Source organism: Arachis ipaensis, chromosome B06 (assembly GCF_000816755.2).
Source record: "Arachis ipaensis cultivar K30076 chromosome B06, Araip1.1, whole genome shotgun sequence".
NCBI lineage: Eukaryota > Viridiplantae > Streptophyta > Magnoliopsida > Fabales > Fabaceae > Arachis > Arachis ipaensis.
Window position 1 is genome coordinate 20096776 of NC_029790.2, and position 12124 is coordinate 20108899.

Consider the following 12124-nt stretch of genomic DNA (forward strand, 5'->3'; position numbering starts at 1 on the left):
TGTATGTCCAGTTTGGTGAAATTGAGTATGAGGGCAATTGAAATCAAAACAAAATCAGAGCAGCATTGCCAGAGAACCAGTTACATACTAAATCAATCTTAAAATCAAAATAAAATCACAACAGCATTTTCAAATAGCCAGTTACCAAACCAACATCAGAACAACATTATACCAAATCAACATTAAAATCAATATTAGGCGACAGCAAAGTAACTCGCAGGGTAAAGCTCACCAGGACAGTGGTGAGTTGCACCAGAAACAGAGTGGCGATCCAGACGCCAACGGTAGCACACAGCTCAATGGCGCCAGCGATGGCTTGGCAGAAACAGAGGCAACCTCCTCCTCCCTCATCGTGTTTTTTTCTCTGTGCGAACCCTTTCTCTCTCTTCGAGCTCCTCAGTGGTGGCAGTGATGGGAGGTGCGACGGCGACGACGAGCTTAACGGTCAGGACCTTCAGCGGCGGGGATGGAGTCCTCGACGATGGTGGCTACTTCTGCTCTCTCGCGTGCACTCTTCTCTGTTTCCACACCCTACGATTCGCGCGACGATGGTAGCGGCTCCACGGAACGGCGGCGACAGGAGGACAGGGTGCAGCGATGGCGCGCTCTTCTCCCTCTCCTTCCCTTCTTCTTCCCCAATTCCCCCGTCTCTTTTTTCCTCTTCTTTCTTTTTCCCTTTCCTTCTGTTTCCTTTTCTGTATGTGTGTTTAGGGATTCAGGTAACAAATTTAGGAATTTGTGAAAGTAGGGTTTTATTTGGTAATTCTAGAATTATGGTAAAATATATACGAGTAATATAATAATTTTACAAAATATTTGAGATAAAATAATAATTTAGAATTCAAATTTAATATTGTAAAGATTACTTTTAAAATGCATAAAATTTTATTCATCGATATGTATCTTTTAATTTGTATAATTATTTAAATAATATTATAAAATTGTTGTTTGATAAATAATTGTTGTTTGATAAATAATTGTTGTAATGGTTATAAAACTGTTCTCTAAAATAGTCAAAGAGAACGGTTTTACTTTGTTGCTATAATGTAATAAAAAATTGAACTTCATCAGCAACACCGTAAAAACTATTGTCTAAAACCATCTAATAGAACGGTAATAGTAACGGTTATAAACCGTTCTTTAAAATAGTCACGGTTTTAATTTATTGCTATAAAATAATAAAAAATTGAATTCAACAGTAACACTACAAAAAACCATTGTCTAAAACTATCTTAGAGAACGGTTTTAAGGCATTGCAAAATTTGGCGTTGCTAAAGCCCATATTTGTTGTAGTGATGTTTTGTGAAAACTTAGGCTAGATAACCATAGGATAGGTTGGAATTGTATGTCTGTGTTAAATGCTTAGTAAAGTTTATGAAGGATGTTGAATTAGTATGATAATGGGTTGATGATTGTTGCTTATGATTGATAGTTGATGATGTAGTGAAAATTATGAACATGAATTATTGTTGATGTTTCATTGATGTATAATATCATGTTGGGTGTGGATTGTTAGTTTGGTAAGGAAGATTGATGAATAACGATATTGATGGTAATGGATAAGAACATTGTATGTGGGCATGTGTTGTTGATGATTGTGTTGTGTTAATTGGAGAATTTTTGGAATTGAGACTATTTAAAATTGAGGTATGATTGGTTGTGGTAGGATGTGGAGCTGTGCTACTGTGATTTGGTATGTTTTGGTGTAGGTTATTATTGTGTGAATATGAGTATGAGTTATGTTTTTATGAAAATAGAGGTTTGAGGATTTGTGAAAAATATGATTTTTTTTCCGAACTTCAATAAGCCATAACTTGGCTTCCAGACCCCCAAATTGTTTCAAACTTATTTCATATGAAAATTGGGTCCGTGAAGTTTACGTCGTTCAAAGAACAGATGAAAAATATTTTAAAATAAAAAAGTTATGTACGTCAGAAGTTCGGAGTACAAAAATGAAAATTTTGCAGCATTCAACATTTTTGACATTCTGCATGTCTTGCGTACGCGACCACAGCACGCAGTGCGACCAACCTTTTTGGGTTGGACATCTCACGTACGCGAGCAGGGTGCTGCATACGCACGGAAGGAAAAATACACGCCCACGCGTACGCGTGACTCCCGTGTTCAGAAAAAAATGCAGCCCACGCGTATGTGTGACCCCCTGTTTTCAGTAAAAAAATAAATTTTGTATTTTAAAACATAATTTCGAACCTCTAAACCTCTATTTTTACTCTTTTAACCCCTAGTCCTTAGTGGTATACCTAGTGATGAGGTGAAGTTAGGAAGAAAAGTAACTTGAAGGTGAAAGAAGTTTTGTAAAAGGTGAATTGTGATAAAAGAAAGGGGTACTTAAATTGATGAGATGATGAAAGTAATGAATTATGATCTAGGAGTGCGGAGATGATGATGGCGTTATGAATTACAACAAAGTGATAATTATTGATTAATAATGAATGAATGTAAAGGAATGATAATAACAAATTTGAGAAGTAATGGACATAATGATGATATTAATGTGTTGGATGTGGGGAAGGCGATAGGGCGCTAATTCCTCGATTCTTTTCCTCACATTCCTTGTGATTGTTTTTTGTAGGATGTGAGGAAGGTGATAGGGTACTAATCCCCTGACGTATTTTCCTTCACATTCTCTTTCTCTTTCTATCTGCAAGGTGGTAGGGCACTAGTCCCCCGACCGGTATGGCCCAGCCTCACCAGGGGAAGATGGTAGGGCACTAATCTCCCAATTTATTTTTCCCTAGTATATGCCTCCAAGAGAAGGTGGTAGGGCACTAATCCCTCGATTTTATGCCTCCTAGAGATGCGCAGTCGAGAGATGGTATCCGGGTTAGCTACTGGGTGTGTTGGGCTCTGGCAGTTAATCGACACGTGAGCTCACTACAAAAAAACAGGGTTAAAACGGCGGTTATTTTGGAGAATTACGGCGGTTAGAACTGCCATTATTACCAAAAATGGCGCCCCCAAGAAACGCCGTTATTCTGGGCGCCATTCTGGTTATTACGGCGGTTTTCAGAAAACCGCCACAATTACCTGAGGATAAGAGATATTTTTGATTTACATTTTGGGCTCAATTACCCTCTCGGCCTTCTGCACCATGAATACAATTTTATTATTTATTTATATTCACTTACAATAAAAGAGATGAAATTTATACAAACATAATAGAAACTAAAGAAATTTTCTTCACCCTTTGGTGTACTATCCTGATTGTAATATAATATATAAATTAATAAACTAATGTGTACTTTTTTCAAAGGTATCTTCCATTGCTTGTTTGACAAAATTCAACAAAATTGATGTCATTGTTGAAATGGTGAAAAGCATATATAGCAAATCAGTTATCCTATTATTCAATAAAGCATATATAGCATGGTTAAAAAATCAGAGGATTTGATGAGAGGCTACACTAATATATAGTGTTGGTCCAAAGTGTTAGCTAAATATAATTAAAAATTATTGCAAGGAGCTAAAAGAACAATGAGGACTGTAGAAAGAGATCCAAAAGTCCAGGAAATGTCATTGATCATATCAATAAGAAATAAAATGGTGTTATATGAGGTTAAAGGGACCATTGTTTTGTTGTAAGGTCTTTGATAAATAACTAATAAATATATAAGAACCTATTGACAATGTAAATAGCATCCAAGAACAATGGATATATCCATCTAAAAGAAGTTCCAGTTACGACATTATCATTAGCAAGCTTCCTTACTTCACTCACTTCTCAACCTAATCTATAAAGAAAAAAAATATACAACCATTCAGGTAGGTAAATTTAAAACCTTACATGCATTTGCTGATTGTACGTTGCAAGTTGTGATTTTGTTGGAGAAAGAAAAAAGAACAGAAGAACAGCTTATACTATCTTCAGTTGTATCTAACTATCTATTATTGGGAAAAACATTGATGGTTCAACCCACCATCAGAGCTAAGAATGAATAAATGACAGTCAAGAGAATGGAGCTCCACCATCAGAGCTAAGAATGAATAAGTGACAGTCAAGGATAATGGAGCTTACATGTATCCAGCCTAAAGGAAACAGTGATAAGCTGTCCTGAACTTCAAATATTTTTTCTTCATTCAATGTTGAACACTGAACAAGAAATTAAATTAGACATACATTGCTTAACTGAAAATAATTAAAATTACAACAAACAGTTAAAAAAAAATCATTAATGAATCATGAGAGAATTACAGCATGTTAATCAAATCTAAGTGCAAGGATATGTTTGATGTTGATGACCTGAGACTGAAATGAAACAAGGACTATGAACCAGATTTTATGAGAGTGAAAAGTCAACAGTAATATCACTGCTGCAAAGATTTTATGAACCATATTCACGTGTATATAACTATGAACTGAGGAACGATTATAAAAGAATTTCAGCAATTAATCCATAAATAGCTATAGGATTTCCTTACTATGAAAGCAAAGACAAAAGGAGATTGAGATATATATCATGTATTAGATCCATATATTAAAATGTCTCAGCACAATTTTGGAAGTTTATTCAATAAAGCATATATATCATGGTTAAAAATGATATTAGAAACTTACTTAAATAGTATTCTAAAAGAAAATATAAGAAACTTATAATTACCTCTTTCAAATGATAATTTTTCTTCTTTTCTCTTTTCCAGCAAATATTAAAACTTGAAACTTTTAAAGTAAAGTAGCTAGTGGCAAGAATTGAAGAAAATCTAAAACCTGTTTCACATGAAAATAGATTAGAATTGTGGGAGAAGAAAGGAATGGAAAATAGATTAAATTATTTATATATAAATAAGTTATAATTAATTTAATGACTAATTTTTAATATGTACATAATATTTTTAAAAAATAAAATTAATAAGAACACAAGCTATGAAGCTAATTAAATAAATGGGTTATAGATAGCAAAAACAAAAAATCTGATGATGTCAAATAAATAATATTAATGGAACAAATAAACATGTAACTTGTAAATTGAATTCAAACAAGAAAGTATCACAGTCTTGCATTTATAAGAATTGGGAAGCAGGGAAGGGTTGGGATGTTCCTTTCAATCTCTGACAAGTGGCATGGCTTTGAAACTATGAAGTTGTTATTTCATTGCATCACAAATTCGGGCAGTGTTTATTGTTGAAGAATAAGAGCAAGAAAAGGGAAAAAAATCAGAGATATAATCCAATTATAGTATTTAATGAGGGTGGTGCATCCAATTTGCCCCCAACTGACCCTAGATATGCTAGAAAAATTTGGTACCAACCAAAAGTGCAGAATGAAAAAACATATATAGCCAGAAATAATACAAATGTAAATATACTTGCTCTCAGTATTTTCTTATACTCAATTATGACTCTGTCATTTATATTAATGTTTGTAAAGAATAAAAAGATAGTTTTGCTTTTCGTGTTCTTATCATAAAATCAGATGCTAATAATATACGTCAAAGTAACATCGGTTAAATGAAAATTTAAATAAAAAAATTAGATATATACATTGTAGCAGGCTCAATTTTTTTTCTTTTATATTGTGCAAAGATGTGTGATATTCTTTATTATTTTTATGCATGTGAGTTTTATACTACTATATGTAAGAATTTTTACTTTTTAAAAGATTTTGGTTTTTAAGTCCAGCTATGTTATCTAAACAAGAAAAATGAAAAACAAAGTAGATTCCATACAAAATACCTTATTCAAATATCATGCACCATATCAAAACCACATTTTCCAGAGAAGGGGAAAAAAAATAAAGGTAATTGGTATTTAGAATCACTAAACAGACCTATCAATACATCAAGATATGTTTGGAAATCTAGAATCACTAAACAGACACTGCAATAATGAAAAGCACCTTCACTTTCTAATTCAGTTGTAGTGCACACACATACACTTGATTTAGAATCTAAATATTTTCTTAAGACTGTGCTGGGAATGCCAAGAAAATCATGCAATTATTTTTGAAGAGATAGCAAGGTCTTATATTAATAGAAGCTTGAGTTTTAGTACAGTGCACTACAGTGACAAGAATATTATTCCTAACAATCAATTCTCAGCATTCAAATATTTACATATTTCAGAGTTTCTGAACATACCTATTAAGAGAGTCTTGACAAATTGACCACTGCAAAGCAGCTAAACCATGGAGCTCACTCTGCACAAACATGATTAACCTCATCATGTTTATATTCATCCAAATATTTTTTTTCCCTAGTTTCCCTACTAGGGTATATGTCACTACAGTTGAAAGTTCATAAACTGGATATTAGGAAGGGTAAGTTATCTACAGCTTTTCTAATCTTAAAACATTCATGTGCAATTTTTTGTCCACAAAATACAGAAATGTGGTTTAAATTAAAATAGTTACCTGGAACGGTAAGTTATCCATGACCTTGTCATAGTAGGGCAATGCTTCCTTCAGTTTTCCCAAATTCATTAACAAGTCACCCTCCTTCAATGCCTAGAAATATCATATATAATATAAGAAATTGGGATAACTAAGCAATAAATAAGGATCAACCATAAACCATAACTTAATTGCTAAGAAAGGCAGTAATATTTGTGGTACCACTGTATATGCTTACCTCCTCGCACTCGTATTTTAGCTTCGGATCAATAACTAAAATACAGCAACTAATTTCTTAGTGAACTCAATCACTCGTTAAATTGAGCAGGAAAAATTAATCAAAACTCCTTTTTCATATCTTAATTACACTTTATTATACATTTTTAATAAATAGTTTAGAAAGAACTAAAGCTAATCCAAACACAAATATTACAATATTAAACTAAGAAAGAAGTCCGATGCAGTTAGATTTCCTGAAACATGCAAAAATGAATTTCATACACAGCAAGTGATAGTTACCAATTTATCAAAGAAAAGTTCGCGAGCCATTTTGCAATAGAAAACCGAATTCATTTATTTTTATCAAAAGTATAGCTATTTATTTTTTGTTTTGGGATTAAAGAGAAAATTAGACAGCAGAGAAGGAATACACAGGACAACAGATTTTCTTTACAAAAATGAGCAATCAGAAGAAAGGGTCATCTAAGAAGTAAACAGCAGAGAGCAAAAATCAAAGACAGTAAACTCAATGAATTTGCAAACTCAATTTCACATGGACATCAAGCTAAAGTAGACAATAATAAAAACAAGTTATACCTCTCCAGTAAATTGCACAGTTGTAACTTATTGTCAATCCCAGAGGTACCTTCGAAGACCTAAATAATGTAGCAAAACAGTGAATAAACTTCATCCCAGTTTTCTCAATAACACATGCATATTGGAGTTAGGCAGTAACCACTCACCTGAACAACAGCTTTCTCAATCAAATTGCTCCTCGACACTTTCAAAAATTTCTTCCAAACCCTAAAAGTTTCTTCCGAATCAAAATTGGCACTAGATCTGAGAAGACATTGGCACTACCTCAACTGCAAATCACATAAAGCAGAAGCTACTAAAGACATTGGCACTAGATCTGAGATCGGGGAGAGAGAGAGAGAGAGAGAGAGAGAGAGAGAGAGAGAGAGAGAAAGAGAAAGAGATGAGGGGGTAAGGTTACGAAAATAACCTCACCGGCTTTGCAAGCAGTGCACTGGCGGAGAGGGAGAGGTACCTAGAGAAATCGTAACCGGCGGAGAGAGGAGAAGCCCGAGAGGGAAGAACGGCATTGTCGGAGCACGGAGGAGACGAAGGAGAGAGAAGGGAGATCGAGAGTGCCGTGTGTTTCGTTTAATGAGGCTAGGGTTACAATTCTTTTGTTTTATATACGTGTGAAAACGGCGGTTCAAAACCGCCATAATCACCAGAACCGCCACCAAACACAAAGTTAATTATGGCAGGAACCAAAAATGCCATAATAACCGGGTATTACGGCGGTTCTTTAAAACCGCCGTAATGTCAATGCCATTTTAAACTCTTTTTTTTTGTAGTGGCTCACGGTCAGTAGGATAGACATTCATCATATGCATTTGTATGATTATATTTGATTGTGCATTAATTGGGCTTGCCTAAGTGATTATTATGCGTACTTGCTAAAGTGCTACCTACTGTATTTATATTCTATATGTGCTTGCTTTGCCTGTTTGTTTGTCTCTATGGTTCTACCAGAGTTTGGAGGATTGGAGGAAGACAGAGACTTGAGGGTTTTGATTAGAGTTTTGGTTAAGTATAAGAAGCCTTAGAGAACTACCCTGTTTATGGTTTCGGTTTTAAATCTTTAAGTTTTATAATTTGAATGTCAGAGTTCTAGGATTGTCTCTGGCTTTCTCAAGACCTTATATCTTATGTATGTGGCACCTCTACCATGTTAAGAACCTCCGGTTCTCATTCCATACGGATATTTGTGATTTTCAGATGCAGGTCGAGAGGCACCTCGCTAGGCGTCTGAAGTCCCCTGCAACGAAGTGGGCTTTTGGGAGTTTACATTTTGTTTTATTTTGTTATCTATATATGTACAGACTCTCCTTATGTATATATACTTTACTGTTACACCTCATAGAGATTTATGGAGAACTAGGGTTACTTTATGTATTTTAGGTTATAGATATCTATATGTATGTACATAAATATTCTCCGGCTAGCCTTAACTTCGCAGGATGAGTTAGAAGCTTGCTTAAGTTGTACCATTGACCTTCTACTCTCTTTTTATATACATATGTATGTGTGCTTTAGTTTTCTTCGCACACAAGTTACGTTATCCCGAAGCGTTGCACTTTTAATTTTTACGATTTTGCTTTACCTATTCTTCAAGTCTCTTGGTATATTACCTTCCTTCAATTATTATACGTATATATTTTATTTTAGAGGTTGTAATACCACACCACCCCTGATTTACGACTTAAGCGTAAAGCTCTGTGTGGTAGGGTGTTACATTATGGTATCAGAGTAGTTCGTTCCTGTAGAGTCTGAGGGACGGACTGACTATGCTTTTGGGCATACTCTGAGTGTCTATAAATACTAAATTAGGTTATCTAACTGATATATGTGGCATAAATGTCCATGAGCATGCATTTGGGAGTTTGAAGCACTAGACTTGCGATATTGAGACTGATCACCTTGATATCACTTGTTTGGTGTGAATAGGAACCAGATGTCAACTCGCGAATGCGGTTGCGGTCTAGGGAGAGGTAGGAATCGAAATGAGGAACCCAAGATGAACGCGAACAACCCTGCAAACTTCATAGTTGCAATGGAGAAGATGGCTGTGGCTATGCAGGCTACAACTGCGGCCCTAGGGAATCAAGGTAACAATGGGAATGGCGGAAATGGGGACGACAGGCCGATGACACTTGCTATTTTTCTGAAGGTGCATCCTTCGACCTTCAGAGGAGCTACGAACGCCACTGAGGCTGAAAATTGGTTTTAGGCAATGGAGAGGGCTTTGCAAGCACAGGCGATGCCTGAAGAATAGTGGGTGGAATTCGTGACCTACCAGTTACAGGGTGAAGCCCAGTACTGGTGGCAGGGGACATGGCATATCCTATGACCAGATGGTGTTGTGATACCTTGGGAGGTGTTTCGAACAGAGTTTTACAGAAAATATTTTTCTAATTCAGTTAGAAACACTAAGGAGCTTGAGCTGCTGCAGTTAAAGCAGGGTCAGATGACAGTTGCGAAGTACACCAATAAGTTTGAAGAGTTGTGCCAGTTTTCTCGAACTTTCCAAGGTGCTCCTGAGGATTTCACTGAATGAAAGTGTATAAAATATGATGGAGGCCTTTGGAGTAACATTCTGAGCTCCGTTCCACTGATGGAGATTAGAGTATTTTCTGAGCTTGTTAATAAGAGTTGGGTGGCTGAGAAGTGTGTGAGGAAGACAGCAGTGGAGAAGGGAAATCAGAGGATGCCTTTTTAGAGGAACCAAGGAAAGAACCTTACGCCGAGGAGTCAAAATTTAAAGAGAAATGGTTATGTCCCTCTACATCCACAGGGCTAGAACGATCACGGGAGGAATGACAATCACGATGGGAATGGAAGAGGAAAGCAGATAAAGACATATTCCGATGAGTTGTGGTGTTTCAAATGCGGTTTACCAGGGCATAAAGCTATAGTTTGTCCACATATGAGGGGCCAAGATGTCAATCGACCATGACAAGGAGGAGGTAATCGTGGAACTGATAACTGAATTATATTTACATTATAGAATTATTGAGACATTGCACTTGTCCATACCTAAGCCGAATTAGGGTTTTAAATGTTGAAATTAAGAACCGAACTACGAAGAAGAGGCATGACACGGATTTAGCTTTTAGCTGTAAATTGCTTAGGTGGCGAGAGAGAGTAAGTATCGATAAAGATTAGAGTCGATGACCGAATCATTCTTGATTACCTTATGCATGATAACACTATTAAAATCGACAGAACTTGGAGAGCTAGATGAGTGAGTAGTAGAAACGAAGTCCGTTTAATTAAGCGTTTCCAATGTGAAACACCGGTTATGTCAGAAGAAGAGGAAGATAACAACAGAAAGACTTATATGTGAAGGATTGCGTCAACGCTTCTTCGCAACCCGACCTCACCCTTCTTTTGCGACTTGCATTGGAAATTTAATTTTGAATTCCTTCTTGAATCTTCAACAATTTATCAGACAGAATTGAAATTGAATAGATAAGATAAATTGTAATTGAAATAAAAACAAAAAAGATAGGTTGAAATTGAATACAAAGAGAATTACTCTACTTTCTACCCAATTTCTTGACGCAATAAGAAAGAGACTCCTCAACCTAACTTGTCAATGCCATAGTTTAGAAATTGAATAGAAGGGACTCCTCAATCTTCTACCCGATTTCTCGATGCAAAAAGAAAGAGACTCCTCAACCTCAATTGTCCATATCATGGTTTCATCACGAAACTAAAAAAGGGGTTTCAAATCTCTAAATCATTTTGTATTACGACTACCCTAGTTTATGAGACATTTATAACCTCTTATTAGGTTAAAATATAGAAAACCCTAAGCCCACAAATATAAGGTCCAATCTAGTAATTAAATTAATAAAATCAAAATACTTCAAATTAAATTAAAATATTCTAAAAATGTAAACTAGTATCTTCTAAATAACACTTGAACTCTTCATATCACGAACATTTGAAGCACATATCATCTCTCCCCTCATTTCGAATTATACTCTCTCTTTCTCTCTCCTCACCCTCTCGTCTCTCACTACTTTCTGTAACCCTTTCATCTCTCCCTTTCCCATAAAGAGGCAGATAATGGAGAGTGCTTGAGATATCTAATTCAACGACAAGATGAAGAGCTACCACCAGACATTACTGCAGGGATGAATTCCTTAGAGAGACATAGCAGAAAATAAATATTAAGATTGGATGTTATTTTATTTGAAGTATATATATTTTTTAAGTTGACTATGCAACTTTTAATAAGAGGTATACTTTATTGATATTTATATAAATATATTAATTTGTTTGTTGTTATATTTTCATGAATTTTTGCCATCAATTTATATTTTTAGATGCAACATAATAAGATTTGTAATATTAAAAAATCCAAAAAAGCGCCAAAAAATATAACTAGAATATTTAAAGAAAAAAATAGCAGCGATTTGGGTTGCAAAACATAACATTTTTTAGCAGTTTAAACTCAATCTAGCAGCAATTATAAATAGCCAAAAATAAATTTAAAAATTGAGTGGTTTTAGATAGCGGCGGTTAGTAACCACTCCAAATTGCAATGGTTTGTGTCAGTCGAAAAACGACATGTAAAACTTGTATTAGCATATCGTGACGGTTTACCAATAATCTGACGCATTATATTGGATTAACGGCGGTTATATAAACGGTTGCTAAAAACCGCCGTCAAATACAAATTTTCGTGCCCTAAACCATGCTGGTTGATGAACCGTTGGAATGCGATTTTGCAAACAGTCGCTATTCGACGAGTTTGCTGTACTGACTCTGCTGTCTTTGTTTTTGAAATCATAATCAAGTTTTTTGAAAGATGATATAATATTACTCATTGCATAGATAGATAGACTAGTCTAAAAGAATGAAAGATTCACAGAATAAAAGAGAAAAAAGAAAAAGACCAAGTACAAGGACTTTCGTTGTAAAATGTCTAAATGACATTTTTTATTTATAAAATATATATTTTTCTGTTAAATTGAA

General features: G+C 35.0%; 1 long non-coding RNA gene across 4 annotated transcripts; it reads right to left on the reverse strand.

The window, feature by feature from the left end:
- On the reverse strand, window positions 2365-7753 carry LOC107646119. Of its 4 annotated transcripts, none has more exons than XR_002348456.1 (8): window positions 7572-7753; window positions 7309-7431; window positions 7163-7221; window positions 6368-6460; window positions 6096-6154; window positions 4620-4726; window positions 4037-4111; window positions 2366-2895 (listed from the first exon to the last, which is right to left on the reverse strand). It is a non-coding gene; the product is annotated as an uncharacterized LOC107646119 (long non-coding RNA). The 4 variants fall into 4 exon arrangements; XR_002348455.1 differs by lacking the exon at window positions 2366-2895 and adding an exon at window positions 3514-3752; XR_002348458.1 differs by lacking the exon at window positions 4620-4726 and having other exon boundaries at window positions 2365-2895; window positions 7572-7752.